At 44.3% G+C, this 17910-nt stretch overlaps 1 long non-coding RNA gene across 1 annotated transcript in view; it reads right to left on the bottom strand.

Moving 5' to 3' along the window:
- The window catches only part of LOC111970641 (uncharacterized), a 12897-nt gene extending 8996 nt beyond the window's left edge, over window positions 1-3901 (bottom strand). Inside the window, exons 1-2 of the long non-coding RNA XR_002878141.2 lie at window positions 3762-3901; window positions 2443-2626 (exon numbers count right to left, since the gene is read on the bottom strand). This is a non-coding gene — a long non-coding RNA (uncharacterized lncRNA). The remainder of the gene's footprint in view (window positions 1-2442; window positions 2627-3761) is intronic.
- Window positions 3902-17910: the final 14009 nt, after the last annotated feature.

Here is a 17910-nt window from a genome sequence, read left to right as displayed (position 1 = left end):
ACACACACACACACACACACACACACACACACACACACACACACACACACACACACACACACACAACCACACGTAACAACAGCTTTCTGCTGTGTGCGTGTGCCATGCTGAGAAACAACCCCATTCCTCACATTAGACTTGGAAATGCAATCGCTGCCTGCGTGTTGTCCTTTTAAAACAAGAAAGCAAGCGGAGTAGCAGCAAGCTCAGCTAGTGGCACCTCAACCAGGAAGCCTTGGCTGTAGCCTGCCTGCCGAGAGGAGGCGAGGGTGTGTGTGTGTGTGTGTGTGTTTCAGAGGAGAGAAAGGGGGCGGTATGAAGATATCAGCTTTATCTCAGACTAAAGTGGGCCAGTTTTGTGTTGAGAGGAAGCTGATATACTCCACTGAGCAGGAATTGCAGGGCTGGAAGGAAGGAGGGAGGAATGGCGGGAGGAGGAGAGAGGATGAGGAACCTCACAGGATATAAAGGACCCGTGCGTTACGAATTTCCCTGCCGAGGGCGCTGTAGGACTATTTACCAGCGTGTGTTTGTTTATGTCTGGCTGGCGCCGCGTAGTTTAGCTCTCCCCCTCACTTGAGAGATATCGATCCCCTCCAGCTCGTTGCTTCAGCCAAATCGGACTCTCCCCATGCATCCACACACTGTTCACGCACTGGTCATGCATGCTCGCTAGCACTGCACTGACCGGACAGGTCCGTGGCAAGGGTATAAATACAGCCAGGGCCTGGACGGTGATATTCCAGTCTCAGAAAGTGGGTGGACTTATGTGCATGTTGTTATTGTTGTTTAGCTTGGCTATACTGTACCTCTGTAATCATTATTTAGCAATTACTATGTTAAGTATGTATGCCATCTCATTGGCTTGTAGCTCTGCTTTAGGTTACTTACTGTCATGTAAGTAGTCCTTTCTTGCACTGCTATCATTTATTACTGTTAGCAGCATAAGTAGTATGCTTATTACCTTAGATACAGTCCTTACCTATTGGGCTGTTGCTGTTCGGTTCCATTTCTATTCACTGTTATGTTCCATTTGATATGCATACATTCATCCTGCTCTATTCATCACACTCCATGTGTATTCCTTTCATTTCAGTATTACAGATCCATCCCCATGTACATCTCTTGCTCTCTGTGTGTGTGTGTGTGTGTGTGTTTGAATAAAGTTTCCTGTGTGTATTAACTCTTGGGCTCCCTTATTACCCTCTAACCGGGGGCGGTGTCAGTGGGTCACAGAGTTGGGTCACGTCCTTTCACCGTGTGTCTTTGTTTGAATAGTAAAAAATCTCCTGGTTCCTTCAAATGTTTATGGAATGGAAACAAAAATATGCACTGATTTATCTAATGACGTGTACAGTGTTTCCCCCAATTGTTTATTTTTAGCTAAGGCAATGGAGGAGAGGGGGGTGCCCTCTATATCAGGGTTGGGTGCCTGGCTTAAATCGGCCAGAAATTGGAGGCAGAGAGGAAAATGTGCTGTTACGCAGGTCATTTCCTGCAATTCTATGATTTTTTTCCATGGAGCTAAGAGAATTTTGCAGTGTGAAAGCTAATTTCTTACAATTTTAAACATTTCGCCATGGCTAATTCTGTGTTCTTCTGCTCAAACATTATAACAAAACCAATGGGGACCCCAATCGGGGAAATTGGGCATGTACCCTGCGTGCTCCGTTAAGGTAGCCACGCCAAAAACAGATTCATCGTTTTTAGAATTTTCGACTCTGCCTGACTGTCTAGCTTTTCTTTAGGTGGTTTCGACTTCTCAAAGATTATATTTTTTCAAAATATATTGGTAAATGAGTTCGGCTGCATTTAGATAGTCTTTAAAACCTGAACCTAGGCAACACAAGAACTAGGGTCTGGTTTCAATTATGGACTCTTTTGGTTAAGGTAGTTGATGAAAATTAGCCACTTGCGAAATGCACTCATTAGCTACTATTTTGTATTTTATTCAAGCGGATAAACTAGTGACCCAAGCAGTGACGTAGTTCCTCTAAAAGAGCCCATATCATTGAAACCAGACCTTAGTCACTGTGTTGCTTAGGGAAGGTTTTCGAGACTAGCGTTTAGACAGGCAGCCCAGATCTGATATCTGAGAAAGATCTGATGTAACAAGGTCAGATGTGATTTTGTCAAAAGACCAATTAGTGGAAAAAAAGATCAGAATTGGGCTGCCTGTGTGAACGTCAGTTAATGATCAGGATCTGGGGTCATATGTAGGCTATCAAGTGTATCAGAGTAGGAGTGCTGATCTAGGATCAGGTCCCCTTTGTCCATGTAATTGTATTCATTGTGATCTAAAAGGGTAAACTGATCCTAAATCAGCACTCCTACACTGAGACTCTTGATACATACAGCCACCGATTGAAAGTGAATGGGATTAAGCCTAAGTGTGTCTTGTAATTACTAAACTGACAGTGCCAGCCTGACAGCTCAGTTTACCTCTGAAACGATGAGCTGTACTGTCTGTCCTCTTTCCGCAGCAGGCCCCACATCTCAGGGTCCTCCTGGGCCAGACTGTCCTGCCCTGTCCATGGGCTTTGTGTTCCACATTACTGGTAGCGGCATGCTGACCCCTCCTTGCCCCCACGCTGCAGAGAGCCACCGGGGCACGGTTGGCAAGCAGCTGGAAGAGGGGAGAGAGAGGACACAGGGACAGAGAGAGGTTATTCATGGGTCCATGATACAAAGACAACTAGGTCGTGTTCACTTGGTGCCTTGGGAACAAAACATTTGGAAATGGAGGATGTATTGGCATGCTAGATTAGCAATTGCCCAACAGCACATTCTTCCACAAATCTCAATAAATTAAGGCAACAATGGTAGCATGGCATGTTGTTATGTACATTCATACGATTACTAAAGCTATCATAAAACCCCAAAAGATTATGAATAGTTGTTAGGGTTGTAAAATTTAAGGGAATTCCAGAAATTCTGGTTTTGGAGGTTAAAGTTACTGGAGTTATTCAAACCTAGTTGGCGTAGTTGGCAGTACTTGCACATCACCAGCTCTTGGCTGTAAATTGATGTGTTGGAGATACAGAAGAAGCTAGAAGTGTCAGAGACTGTGACTACATAATCAAATTGGCTTCTTGGGAACTTACTGTGTCTTGTGAAAAAGAGACACATGGAGTGTGTTCTCACTATCATTTAAACAATGAATACATTTGAAACCACGTTCAAACTTCAAACGCATGAAGTATAAAAATAGAATCTTATGTCTCCCTCTCATGCAGTCCAATATGTAACGAAAAACAGTCAGCTGCGTGTTTGTCAGATATCAATAATCAGCGTGGTTGTTCAATTATGTCTATCAGCAGTACCGAGAGGAGGGCTCTGGCTGGCTCCATTACTGCCCAGTGTATCAGACCCTGGCAGAGGAACAGTATAGCACATATTCAGCACTTCCTCTTATCTAATCTCAGCTAGCACAGTATGCCTAGCGGCTCCATACTCTGTTCCATGCTGCTGCTGCTCACTACTGGATAGTGTGGGTACAATGCATACAGAGTCCACACAGTTTAAGCTTCCCTCTTTCACACATTAAACATAGGCCTATTCCTATTAGATCCCTTGTGAATGATGTCTTTTGACCTCAATGGAACTTTCCTGGTTATATTAAAGGTTAGATCCTGTTCTGGGCCCGGTTTTGCCATAGCGATGGAATTTATGCTTACAAGTGTTTTAACGATGAATCTTTCCTACAATGGCCAAAGATGTAACATGTGTTTCCTAAAACACCACGCAAAGACAACGTTTACCTAAGTGCGTCGTTGAGACGTGTGTGGATACCGAATGGATCGGAAAGGCAGCACTGCTCAAGGATTAGCTTCATCCATTAAAATCTTCATTAACATTAGAATTATTTGCCAATACTGACAACGGATCAGCTCCTAGAAAGATTATGGTCGCCTTCCCCTGCTCAAACATTGCATGCATCAACCAATGGTTACATGCCACGTCATCAACTGTGTCATCGACTGACAGATTGCTTTAACATATGTGGTTAGCTGACACGTAAAATACCTAACGAGTCGTACGTTTTGGCAGGCGTCATCAACGCCTGGGCAGAGAAACGAGCCCATTATCACCTATGGCTGCAAATATTGAGTATGTTTACATGCACACTAATAATTCAATATTAAACTGATTATGGCAGTAGGCCACGTATGGAAATACTCATGTAAACATCTTACTCTGCTTATCTTAAATCGGCGTAAGGTCAAAATCAGAGCAAGCATACACCGATTAAATCTTTAGAATTATAAGGACACGTAAAAAGTTGAATCAGTGTTCCAGCGGTGTGTATTTGATCTGCGCATGTGCCAGCACCGGTAGCGCAAGCCTCCCTCTTATATGCGAGTGAAGGGAGTTCGAAAAAGCTGGAAGTATGAAAAATATTTGTAAGATGCTAAAACTTCATGTCTGAACTCAAAAATAACATGGTCACTGTGGTAAACTGGGGCTAATCCCACTGCTGACAACATGTGAGAGAGCTGGCCTACTCTAACACTCTAACACTTAAAGAGGCATAAAAAGTCCAATGCAGCCGTTTTATCTCAATATCAAATCATTTCTGGGTGACAATTAAGTACCTTACTATGATTGTTTTCAATTAAAATGGTCAAAAATAAGCAAAAATCACTTCTTAGGAGTGATGTTACGTTTGATAACGAAGCCCAGAACCATGCATCGAAATCACTAAGCAGTGTGCTGGTGCTTGTATTCACTTTGTCAGACGCACGTCATAAATGACGTCCGAAAATTGTTTAGTTGAACAACAACCTGAGTAATGTAATGAACCTATTTGACACAATTGGATGCAAAACCTCTGATTCAGGAAGCTTCATTTCCCCTGCACTACTTCTTAGCAAAGACCAATTTCTCAAACAAGAATTTTGCTAGGAGTCTCTGGGAGTGGTCTGAGTAAGGAGGGGGAAACTGAAAACTAGCTGTTATTGGCTTAGTGGTTTGGAACTCTTTTATATTGATCTATTAACTAATTTAGGTCAAAACTCCATCCCACAAAACAGGCTTAAATTTCAGGTGGTTTCTTTCAAACAGCTCTTACACTAAAAGGGCATTATCAATATTTTCCAGTATTATTCCAACCTCATTGTGGAAATATATATAATACACAGGAAAATCACATTGACTGCACAGGGCCTTTTAAAACAATAACTAATGAAAAAGGTTCAAAATTACTTAATTTATTTTAAAACTGCAGCACAAGTAAAACCATTGGCAGTAAAACACATCACCTTGCTTGAAGAACCTCCAATTAGCTAAACTCATGTGCACCTGTGTCAGTTTACCAGCATGAAATGAAACAACCAATCAGAACACAGAAACGATTGACAAGACAATTATCATTTTGGGTGTGTGCTATTGCCAATCAGCTCAGGCTATGCAACATCCTGCTGTAAACAAACATTACTTGCTTCCACAGTTAAGTAAGTTACTTTAAAATGAGTCTTTAGTCCAAGTGAAGGTCTCTCCTTTACACTTTCCCTTCACCCTCCCGTTTACTCAGTCTCTCCCTACACAGCCAATTAGGGGGATAGTATTCACATACTGTACATGTAAGGGGGGTGGAAGATGTTTGTTGTGTGCTTTAAGATTTCCCAGTCTTGGATAGTCAGAAGAGGCTGTCTAAAAACACAGAATAGATCTGGGACCGAGCTACGGCCTCAGTTTGTGTAACTATAAAAGTGCTGAGTTGTTACAATCTTTGCAGAGGAGGGTGCATACTAAATAAATAGCTCATCGCCATTTATTAAATAGCAGGACTAGCCTAATAATTAGGGATGTAACGTTTCACAGATAAGCATCGGTCCCCAGTTCAAATGTTTAAGGCTGAATACCAAATCGCACCCTTCTCGTCGCCCCTCCACTTCCTTGTTCACGTGCACCTCTGCGATTTGCACAAATTCCCCAAAGCTGAGGGAGTGAAAATGATATAGAGTGTAGGGGCTAATTAGCCCCTCCTGTAAGTACTTTGACTGAGCCTGCAACACTGCTGGCTTCATAGCAAAGTGGAATCTGGCAAGGCACCGCGTTCTTGGAGTTTGCTCAATTTCACACAAAAGAATGGAGAGGCGTGCCTAATTTTTATTGATCCTCTCCGCCACTCTCTGGAAGTCACCCTCGGGGATTCGTCCGCAACACGTGACACCAGAGGGCCCTCCAAGCGAGTTGCTAGGGGCGAGGCGGTGGTTTGGGATTCACCATAAGAAACGAGTGTGTCGGCCGTCAGAAAATCGATTCAAACATTACGAATCATCGGTTCACTACATTCTTGGGCTGATATTACTTTCTACCTTACTATGGCGTCCTTTCCGTCTCACATTTCGAAGGCGCAGGGGGGCATGTCGAGAACGAGGAAAATATTGTTGAGCGCGGGTGGAAAGAATTGAAAGTTCAGATAAAACATTGAGGGCGCAGAGGATGTTGAGGAGCTAAGAGAGAGTTAAGAGCTCATACAAAAATTCCAGAAAGTGGGATTGAGCGCAATAAATTAAGTGTTGAGCACTGCTCATGGTATACTAGTTAAGGATCATATCACCTCCACCTTACCTGACATTCTTTTGATGGAATGGCTCCGGAGGAGATGGCTGCCGTTTTATGGGCTCCTAACCAACTGTGTGATATTGTGTGTGTTTTTTACCTTATTTTGCACATAATGATTCTGCCACCGTCTCTTGAGACCGAAAAGGTGATTCTGGATATCAGAACAGCCATTACTCACCTCATACTGGACAAAGATTTTTTCTTTAACGAGTCGGACGCGAAGGATTTACTTCAGACGCAGGACAAGGCCCAAATCCCCGACATTCGCAGGAAGAAGAGACGAAGATATAGGGGATGTAGGTTGGGGTGCCTTGTAAGGATCCGACAGCAAGTGGGTAATCCGCCTCTACCATCCGTCCTATTAGCCAACGTGAAATCATTGGATTTTTAAACTAGATGAGCTCAGATAAAAGACTATCCTAACAACGGGACATTAAAAACTGTAATATCTTATGTTTCACCGAGTCGTGGCTGAACGACGACATGGGTAACATACAGCTGGCTGGGTTTTCCGTGCATCGGCAAGCTAGATCAGCTCCCTCCATTAAGACAAGTGGTGGCAGTCTATCTATTTGTCAATAACAGCCGGTGCACAAAATCTAATATTAAGGAAGTCTCGAGGTTTTGCTTGCCTGAGGTAGAATATCTCATAAGCTGTAGACCACACTATTTACCAAGAGAGTTTTCATCTATATTTTTCGTAGCTGTCTATTTACCACCACAAACCAAAGCTGGCACGAAGACAGCACTCAACAAGCTACTGTATATAAGGCCATAAGCAAACAAGGAAATTCAGGGAAACTTAAATCCGTTTCAACTCATTTCTACCAGCATGTTACATGTACAACCAGAGGAGTCAAAAAAACTCTAGACCACATTTACTCCACACACAGAGACGTGTACTAAACTCTTCCTTGCCCTCCATTTGGAAAATCTGACCATAACTCTATCCTCCTGATTCCTGCTTACAAGCAAAAACTCAAGCAGGGAGTACAAGTGAGTCGCTCAATATGGAAGTGGTCAAATGAAGCAGATGCTAAGCTACAGGACTGTTTTAATGGCACAGACTGGACTATGTTCCGGGATTCTTCCGATGGCATTGAGGAATACACCACATCAGTCACTGGCTTCATCAATAAGTGCATCGATGACGTCGTCCCCACCTTGACCGTACGTACATACCCCAACCAGAATCCATGGATTACAGGCAACATCCGCACTGAGCTAAAGAGTAGAGCTGCCGCTTTCAAAGAGCGGGACTAACTCATACGCTGATAAAAAATCCTGTTATGCCCTCCGATGAACAATCAAACAGGCAAAGCATCAATACAGGACTAAGATCGAATCATACTACACCAGCTCCGACACTCGTCGGATGTGGCAGGGCTTGCAAACCATTACAGACTACAAAGGACAGCACAGCCGAGAGCTGCCCAGTGACACGAGCCTACCAGACGAGCTAAATGACTTCTATATTCGCATCGAGGCAAATAATATTGAAACATGCATGAGAGCACCAGCTTTTCCGAACGACTGTTTGATCACGCTCTCCGTAGCCGATATGAGTAAGACCTTTAAACAGGTCAACATTCTGCAGGGCATGACCAACTGGCAAGTGTCTTCACCAACATTTTCAACCTGTCCCTAACCGAGTCTGTAATACCAACATGTTTCAAGCAGACCACCATAGTCCCTATGCCGAAGAACACCAAGGTAACCTGCCTAAATGACTACCGACCCGTAGCACTCACATCTGTAGCCATGAAGTGCTTTGAAAGGCTGGTCATGGCTCACATCCACACCATCATCCCAGAAACCCTAGACCCACTCCAATTTGCATACCGCCCCAACAGATCCACAGATGACGCAATCTCTATTGCACTCCACACTGCCCTTTCCCACCTGCACAAAAGGAACACCTACATCAGAATGCTATTCATTGACTACAGCTCAGTGTAAAACACCATAGTGCCCTCAAAGCTCATCACTAAGCTAAGGACCCTGGGAGTAAACACCTCCCTCTGCAACTGTATCCTGGACTTCCTGACAGGCCGCCCCCAGGTGGTAAGGGTAGGTAACAACACATCTGCCACACTGATCCTCAACACGGGGGCCGCTCAGGGGGTGCGTGTTCAGTCCCCTCCTGTACTCCCTATTCACCCATGACTGCATGGCCAAGCGTGACTCCAACACCATCATTAAGTTTGCCCACAACGCTTGATGCTTGATGACCGACAATGATGAGACAGCCTATAGGGAGGAGGTCAGAGACCTGGCAGTGTGGAACCAAGATAACAACCTTGCCCTCAACATGATCAAGACAAAGGAGATGATTGTGGACTACAGGAAAAGGACGGCCGAGCACACCCCCATTCTCATCTATGGGTCTGTATTGGAGCAGGTTGAGAGCTTCAAGTTCCTTGGTGTCCATATCCCCAACAAAKTATCATGGTCTGAACACACCAAGACAGTCGTGAAGAGGGCACYACAACTGTTATTCACAAAATATTTCGCATTGGTCCTTAGATCCTCAAAAAGTTATACAGCCTTACCATCGAGAGCATACTGACCGGWTGCATCAAATCAAATCAAATTTTATTTGTCACATACCCATGGTTAGCAGATGTTAATGCGAGTGTAGCGAAATGCTTGTGCTTCTAGTTCCGACAATGCAGTAATAACCAACGAGTAATCTAACCTAACAATTTCACAACAACTAGTGTAAAGGAATGAATAATATGTACATCAAAATATAGGAATGAGTGATGGTACAGAACGGCATAGGCAAGATGCAGTAGATAGTATAGAGTACAGTATATACATATGAGATGAGTAATGTAGGGTATGTAAACATTATATGAAGTGGCATTGTTTAAAGTGGCTAGTGATACATTTTTRCCATACATTTTTCCATTAGTAAAGTGGCTGGAGTTGAGTCAGTATGTTGGCAGCAGCCACTCAATGTTAGTGATGGCTGTTTAACAGTCTGATGGCCTTGAGATAGAAGCCGTTTTTCAGTCTCTAGGTCCCTGCTTTGATGCACCTGTACTGACCTCGCTTTCTGGATGATAGCGGGGTGAACAGGCAGTGACTCYATGGTTGTTGTCCTTGATGATCTTTATGGCCTTACTGTGACATCGGGTGGTGTAGGTGTCCTGGAGGGCAGGTGATGCGTTGTGCAGACCTCACTACCCTCTGGAGAGCCTTACGGTTGTGGGCGGAGCAGTTGGCGTACCAGGCGGTGATACAGCCCGACAGGATGCTCTCGATTGTGCATCTGTAAAAGTTTGTGAGTGCTTTTGGTGACAAGCCAAATTTCTTCAGCCTCCTGAGGTTGAAGAGGCGCTGCTCTGCCTTCTTCACCACGCTGTCTGTGTGGGTGGACCAATTCAGTTTGTTCGTGATGTGTACGCCGAGGAACTTAAAACTTACTACCCTCTCCACTACTGTCCCGTCGATGTGGATAGGGGGGTGCTCCCTCTGCTGTTTCCTGAAGTCCAAGATCAGCTCCTTTTGTTTTGTTGACGTTGAGTGTGAGGTTATTTTCCAGACACCACACTCCGAGGGCCCTTACCTCCTCCCTGTAGGCCGTCTTGTCGTTGTTGGTAATCAAGCCTACCACTGTAGTGTCGTCTGCAAACTTGATGATTGAGTTGGAGGCGTGCATGGCCACGCAGTTGTGGGTGAACAGGGAGTACAGGAGAGGGCTCAGAACGCATCCTTGTGGGGCCCCAGTGTTGAGGATCAGCGGGGTGGAGATGTTGTTACCTACCCTCACCGCCTGGCATAGCAACTGCTCGGCCTCGACCGCAAGGCACTACAGAGGGTAGTGCATACTGCACAGTACATCACTGGGGCCAAGCTTCCTGCCATCCAGGACCTCTATAACAGGCGGTGTCAGAGGAAGGCCTTTAAAATTGCCAAAGGCTCCAGCCACCCTAATCAGAAACTTTTCACTCTGCTACTGCATGCCAAGCGGTACTGGAGCACCAAGTCTAGGTCCAAAAGGCCTCTTATTAACAACTTCTACCTCCAAGTCATAAGACTCCTGAACAGCTAATCAAATTGCTACCCAGACTATTTGCATTGACCCCACCCCCATTTTTACGCTTCTACTACTCTGTTTATTATCCATGCATAGTTACTTTACCTCTACCTGCATGTACATATTACCACATTTATCTCGACTAACCTGTGCCCCCGAACGTTGACTCTGTACCGATATATATATATTTTCTTTACTTCAGTTAATTTGAGTAAATACTTTAACACTTATTTTTCTTAAACTGTATTGTTGGTTAAGGACATGTAAGTAAGGATTTCACTGTAAGGTCTTCCTACACCTGTTGTATTCAGCGCATGTGACAAATTTGATTTGATTTGACACCATAGACCCACTGCAATTTGCATTGCACACTGCCCTATCTGGACAAGAGAAATACTTATGTAAGAATGCTGTTCATTGACTACAGCTAAGACTTCAACACCATAGTACCCTCCAAGCTCATCATTAAGCTTGGGGCCCTGGGAACACCGCCCTGTGCAACTGGGTCCTGGACTTCCTGACTGGCCGCCCACAAGGTGGTGAAGGTAGGCAACAACAACTCCACTATGCTGATGCTCAAGACAGGGGCCCCACAAGAGTGCGTGCTCAGCCCCTTCCTGTACTCCCGGTTCACGCTTGAATGCATGGCCATGCATGCCTCCAACTCAATCATCAAGTTTGCAGACGACAACTGTTGTAGGCCTGATTACCAACAACAACAACGAGAAAGCCTACATGGAGGAGGTGAGAGCCCTGGCGGAGTGGTGCTGGGTAAATAGCCTCTCCCTCAACATCAACAAAACTAAGGAGCTGATCTTGGACTTCAGGAGACAGCGGAGGGAGCACGGCCCCATCCACAGGGCCGCAGTAGAGAAGGTGAAAAGCTTCAAGTTCATCGGCATACATGTCACTGGCAATATGAAATGGTCCACCCACACAGAGACTGCGGGTGAATAAGGCGCAATAGCGCCTCTTCAACCTCAGGAGGCTGAAGAAATTCAGCTTGGCCCATAAGATCCAGTCCTCGAGGGCCTGATTGGTGTCACACTTTTTCTCCATCCCTAGCAAACACAGTTGATTAATCAAATTGCACTCTAAACTGAAGATCATGACTAGGTGATTATTGGAGTCAGGTGTGTTAGCTGGGGCMGGGGCAAAACTGTGAATCCAATCAGGCCCTCGAGGACTGGAATTGCCAACCCCTGAAAGGTCTCCCTTATACCAACTAATGTCACGCATTGCATTCATCCTAGCWATTGTACTATGAACTAGCTTGCTATATTTRGTAMCTCTAGTTGCGAGGGGAAAACAAATATTTATACAATCTATAAAGATCATAAAACGGTCATTAGGTAGCTAGCTAGCTAGCTTAAACGCAATAGGATCATTATTAGGGTCATGCTCTCTGGTATTGTCTGTTTCACTGCAGCTGTTGGATGAGCTAGCTAGCTAAGTTGAAACTCCTTGACTGTTAGCTGATGAATTGGTAAATGAAAAAGTAGCAGAGGCTGTTTTTTGGTACAATTTGGCTGATAAAGAAAAGGCTTGTACATGTACATATATACATTAGTGTTTCATTAGTTTGTAAGCACATTGTTATTCATGTTTTTGTTGTTATTGCATTTCAGGTGGAGAGGTCATAAGATTACTAGAAAGGAGTATGCTGACCGACCAGGAAGAAAGCTATTGTTGCACAGCAGATGTATTACAGTCAATGCTTATGAACTGGAATAGTGTGTGAATTGCTCATTTATATAATTGGTACTAACAAAAGGGTTGGATTGTTCAGCAACATGAGCAGTACATGCTAACACAGCTTTGGTGATGAAAGGTATGTCACGGAGGTGACTATATATCTATATGAAGCTGCCCCCATACATTGCATCATATGCCCAGAACCTAAATCACCTGGTACTGGTTTCACCCAGACAAATATAAGGCGCGCACCTCTTTTGCCCCTGAAAACTCCTTCCCTTGTTGATCACAGGAGTAATTAATTGACACATCACTGATTGGGACCTGGCAGTTGCTTGCACCTGTTCTTTGATCGATGTGAGCTGGGAGCAGCGTGGCTGCAGAGCCGGAGCAGAGGCGACTGAGCGGAACACGTGCTGTTGCTGGAGCAGACCGGGACCAGTGTTGAAACTGAGAGAAGGCCTTTAAGGGAATTGGGAGGGTGAACGTGTCACCCTTCCCAAAGCTAAGTACCTTTCTAGATCCAACTATAACATAGAGCTGTATTCTGACATTCTCCACTGTGTTGCGTACTACACCCAATGCCCGTGTGTCTGTGGATTGAGCCTATAGCTGCCATGTGACCTGATGGGAGGACAAAAGACGACTCAACAAGCCACTGTGGACCGGATTGACGGCTGCCGGTGAACGGGAGGAACGATGAGGAAGATTTTTGGGAAATTGGGAGGGGAAATGCGTCACCCTTCCCAAAGCTAAGTACCTCTCCATATTTCATTTCCAACATTTCAGCTAATAGCACCGCCTGCCGACGTTCCAGCGCTTTTCAAAACGTTGTCCTTTAGACAGAGTGGGATAAGGAAAACTCCTCTAAATTAAGACATCTAGTCTTTAGTTCTTGAAATAGTATCGGTAAGGAGGAACATATAACCAAAAGGTGGCTACTTTGGGGAAAAAAGGAGGGAATTGATCTGGAAACTGGAGGGCTGCTGGGCTCACATCCTATAGACATTCCCCTACTGTTGGGCCCTTAAGCAAGGCCATTAACACTACAACGTTCCAGATTTCCTGATTATTCCCTTGGAAGACCAGGGAATTTTGGGAAAGTTACCAGACAGAAATGACCCACATCTGTATTATAGAACGAGCTCCCTAAATTACAATGAAATGACAATTCTGCGTGATATAGAGAGTAACGTTTATGGATCTACGGGTAACTGCCAAAATAAAGGAAATACCAACATAAAGTGTATTAATAGGGTGTTGGGCAACCACTAGTCAGAACAGCGTCAATGCATCTTGGCATAGATTCTACAAAAGTGGAGGCTGCTGAGGAGAGGACCGCTCATAACGTCTTGAATGGAGTCAGTGGAATGGTATCAAACATGTCGTTTCCATGTGGTTGATAACATTATATTGACTCGATTTTACCCATTACTATGAGCCGTCCTCCCATCGGCAGCCTCCACTGTTCTACAAGTGTCTGGAACGTTGTTGGCGGGATACGACACCATTCTTCCACAATACATTCCATCCCTTGGTGTTTTGTTGACGGTGTTGGAAAACGCCGACTCAGGCACCGCTCCAGAATCTCCCGCAGCTGTTCAATTCAGTTGCTATCTGGCGACTGAGACGGCCATGGCATATGGTTTACATCATTTTCATGCTCATCAAACTATTCAGGCACTTGTGTAGCCATGGTAGTAGTGGGTCGTTTGCGAACAAAAGGCTCTTTTTGAACGGCTGTTTTTAGTGAAGTTCGGGAACCTAATCCCATCAGTGAAAGAGCTGGTCATTTTACTCCCTGATTTGCATATTTCTACAACTGCAGTTTTTAGAGCTCAAAACGAAGTTTTTCTGCATATAAGTTATCTAAAGAGGGTGAATCCTCACTGCAGAAACAATAAATAATGGGGAGAGCATGTCAGAGCAGTCATCTGATCATTTGGCCAGTTAAAAATGTATATTTGAATGTACATTTCACAATTTGCCGTAATGGTATTCTACCTACATTGGAGATTTAAAAATGTTTCATGGTTCTAGGTCGCATTGAACGAAGAGGCGTTTGGGACAAACAAAAAAAACTTGGAATGCCGATCACTACATGGTAGCCAAAATAATGGCCAGTCCAGCATTTTTATACATTAACCTAAGCATGATGGGATTTGAATTGCTTATTTAACACAGGCACCACACCTGTGTGGAAACACCTGCTTTCAAAATGCTTTGTATCCCTCATTTATGCAAGTGTTTCCATTATACAGTTACCTGTATTTTTTTATCTAACATGTTGCACCTTCTTGAATAAACTCCAGAATAAGAACGAGAATTTCCTGGGGCTCAGGGTGTCCCTAGAGTTCTATATCTGTCCGGGTGTTATGTGTTTAAAATATAACTAGCAAATATATCGTTATTTTTTAGAAACCTATCATTAGCTACATTGATGAACTATGTAGTTCTTCCCCAGCAGTGTCAGTCTATCTAGCTACTTACCTAGCAAGCTACCTAATGGCCTTTTTATAATCTTTATATATATTATAGATTATATATATATATATATATATATATATAATAAATTAATATAGCTACTAGCTAGCTACCTGGGATGTACAAATCACATATGGGCCCACTTCCATTAAGATAACAATAAGCTGCCAGTCATAGTTCAAATGTATTATATAGCCCTTCTTACATCAGCTGATATCTCAAATGCTGTACAGAAACCCAGCTAAAACCCCAAACATATACACACACGTTTTCCTCTTGCATTTACATCTGCCTAATATAGCCAGTTAGTTACAGTAGCTAGGATGAATGTAGCTAGGTGTGACATTAGATAATTGAGTGAGATGAAATCCAAAGGAATGAATCACACCAGAAAAAATGCTTATAGCTAAACTGGAATTACTGAATCTGCCATTACAGCTATCCACTGGCAAATGTTTACAAATAAGATGATCAAAAAAACGTTGAAATAACATTAGCTAGCTTTCTTAACTAAAGAAGTGGTCCTGTGGGAGCCCTCCATGTTGCAATGTGGCTACTAGCTAGCTACCTGGGATGTACAAATCACATATGGGCCCACCTTCCATTAGATAGCAAAAAAGGCTGCCAATCATAGTTCAAAATCAAATGTATTATATAGCCCCTTACATCTGCTGATATCTCAAATGCTATACAGAAACCCAGCCTAAAACCCCAAACAGCAAGCAATGCAGGTGTAGAAGCACGGTGGCTAGGAAAAACTCCCTAGAATGGCCAAAAACCTAGAAGAACCTAGAAGAAACCAGGCTATGAGGGGTGCCAGTCCTCTTCTGCTGTGCCGGGTGGAGATAACAGAACATGGCCAAGATGTTCAAATATTCATAAATGACCAGCATGTCAAATTTAATAATAATCACAGTAGTTGTCGAGGGTGCAACAAGTCAGCACCTCAGGAGTAAGTGTCAGTAAGTGTCATCATTGAGAGTATCTCTACCGCTCCTGCTGTCTCTAGAGAGTTGAAAACAGCAGGTCTGGGACAGGTAGCACGTCCGGTGAACAGGTCAGCGTTCCATAGCCGCAGGCAGAACAGTTGAAACTGGAGCAGCAGCACGGCCAGGTGGACTGGGGAAAGCAAGGAGTCATCATGCCAGGTAGTCCTGAGGCATGGTCCTAGGGCTCAGGTCCAGCTAGTTATCGAAAAGGAGAGTGCTGGAAAGATTTTGAAAATACATTGAGGAACTGGCGCCAGAGCAGAAGGCAGACGTTTTACGTGCCCCCAACCAATTGTTTTTTTGTTTGTTTATCTGCGTTGTTTGTAACAATTTTTTTTACTATTTTTGTACATAATGTTGCCGCTACCCCGAAAATAACTTCTAGACATCAGGACTGCGATTTCTCACCACGGACTAGCAGAGTCCTTTTTCTTCTTTCACAACTCTGACGAGCCCGAGGCGGAGGATATATGGCTCCCTCAGGAACAGGCCCCGTCCCCAGTGATCTGCGTGAAGAGGCGGAGAAAGAGAGTCCGGAGGGCGGGCTGCCTTCTGAGGAGTAGGAGGCGATCAAATAAACCCCCACTCCCCTCAATTCTGCTCGCGAACATGCAATCTTTGGGCAATAAAATGGATGAGTTATTGGGAACATTAAACTACCATTAAAAACTGTAACATCTTATGCTTCACGGAGTCGTGGCTGAACGACGACATTATCAATATACAGCTAGCAGGTTATACGATGTACCGGCAGGATAGAACAGCAACGTCTGGTAAGACAAAGGGCGGTGGTTTATGTATTTTTGTAAACAACAGCAAGTGCACGATATCTAAGGAAGTCTCGAGCCATTGCTCACCTGAGGTAGAGTTTCTCATGATAAGCTGCAGACCACATTACCTACCGAGAGAGTTTTCATCTAAGTTCTTTGTAGCTGTTACATACCACCACAGTCAGAGGCTTGCACGAAGATAGCATTGAATGAGCAGTATTCCGCCATAAGCAAACAAGAAAACGCTCACCCAGAGGCGGCGCTCCTAGTAGCCGGGGACTTTAATGCAGGGAAACTTAAATCAGTTTTACCGAATTTGTATCAATATTTTAAACGTGCAACCAGAGGGAAAATAACTCAGGACCACCTATACTCCACAGTATTGGATACAAAGCTCTCCCTCGCCCTCCATTTGGCAAATCTGACCATAATTTTATCCTCCTGATTCCTGCTTACAAGCAAAACTTAAAGCAGGAAGCACCAGTGACTAGATCAATACAAAAGTGGTCAGATGACGCAGATGCTAAACTACAGGACTGTTTTGCTAGCACAGACTGGAATATGTTCCGGGATCCCTCCAATGGCATTGAGGAGTACACCACATCTGTCACTGGCTTCATCAATAAGTGCATCGACGACATCGTCCCCACGGTGACCGTACGTACATACCCCAACCAGAAACCAATGAATTGCAGGCAGCATCCGCACTGAGCTAAAGGGTAGAGCTGCTGCTTTCAAGGAGCGGGACTCAAACCCGGAAGCTTATAAGAAAACCCGCTATGCCCTCCGAAGAACTATCAAACAGGCAAAGCATCAATACAGGACTAGGGTCGAGTCCTACTACACTGGCTCTGACGGTCGTCGGATGTGGCAGGGCCTGCAAACCATTAGACTACAAAGGGAAGCACATCCAAGAGCTGCCCAGTGACACAAGCCTAGCGGACGAGCTAAACTACTTCTATGCTTGCTGCGAGGCAAATAACACTGAAACATGCATGAGAGCACCAGCTGTACCGGAAGACTGTGTGATCAACATTCACAAGGCCGCAGGGCCAGATGGATTACCAGGACGTGTACTGCGAGCATGCGCTGACCAACTAGCAAGCGTCTTCACTGATATTTTCAACCTCTCCCTGTCTGAGTCTGTAATACCAACATGTTACCACCATAGTGCCTGTACCCAAGAACACTAAGGTAACCTGCCTAAATGACTACCGACCTGTAGCACTCACATCTGTAGTCATGAACTGCTTTGAAAGGCTCACATCAACACCATCATCCCAGAAACCCTAGACCCACTCCAATTTGCATACCGCCCCAACAGATCCACAGATGATGCAGTCTCTATTGCACTCCA

The sequence above is a fragment of the Salvelinus sp. IW2-2015 genome, linkage group LG11 (genome assembly GCF_002910315.2).
Source record: "Salvelinus sp. IW2-2015 linkage group LG11, ASM291031v2, whole genome shotgun sequence".
Classification (NCBI taxonomy): domain Eukaryota; kingdom Metazoa; phylum Chordata; class Actinopteri; order Salmoniformes; family Salmonidae; genus Salvelinus; species Salvelinus sp. IW2-2015.
The sequence above is the reverse complement of the archived record's forward strand: the minus strand, read 5'-3'. Positions and strand labels throughout refer to the sequence as shown.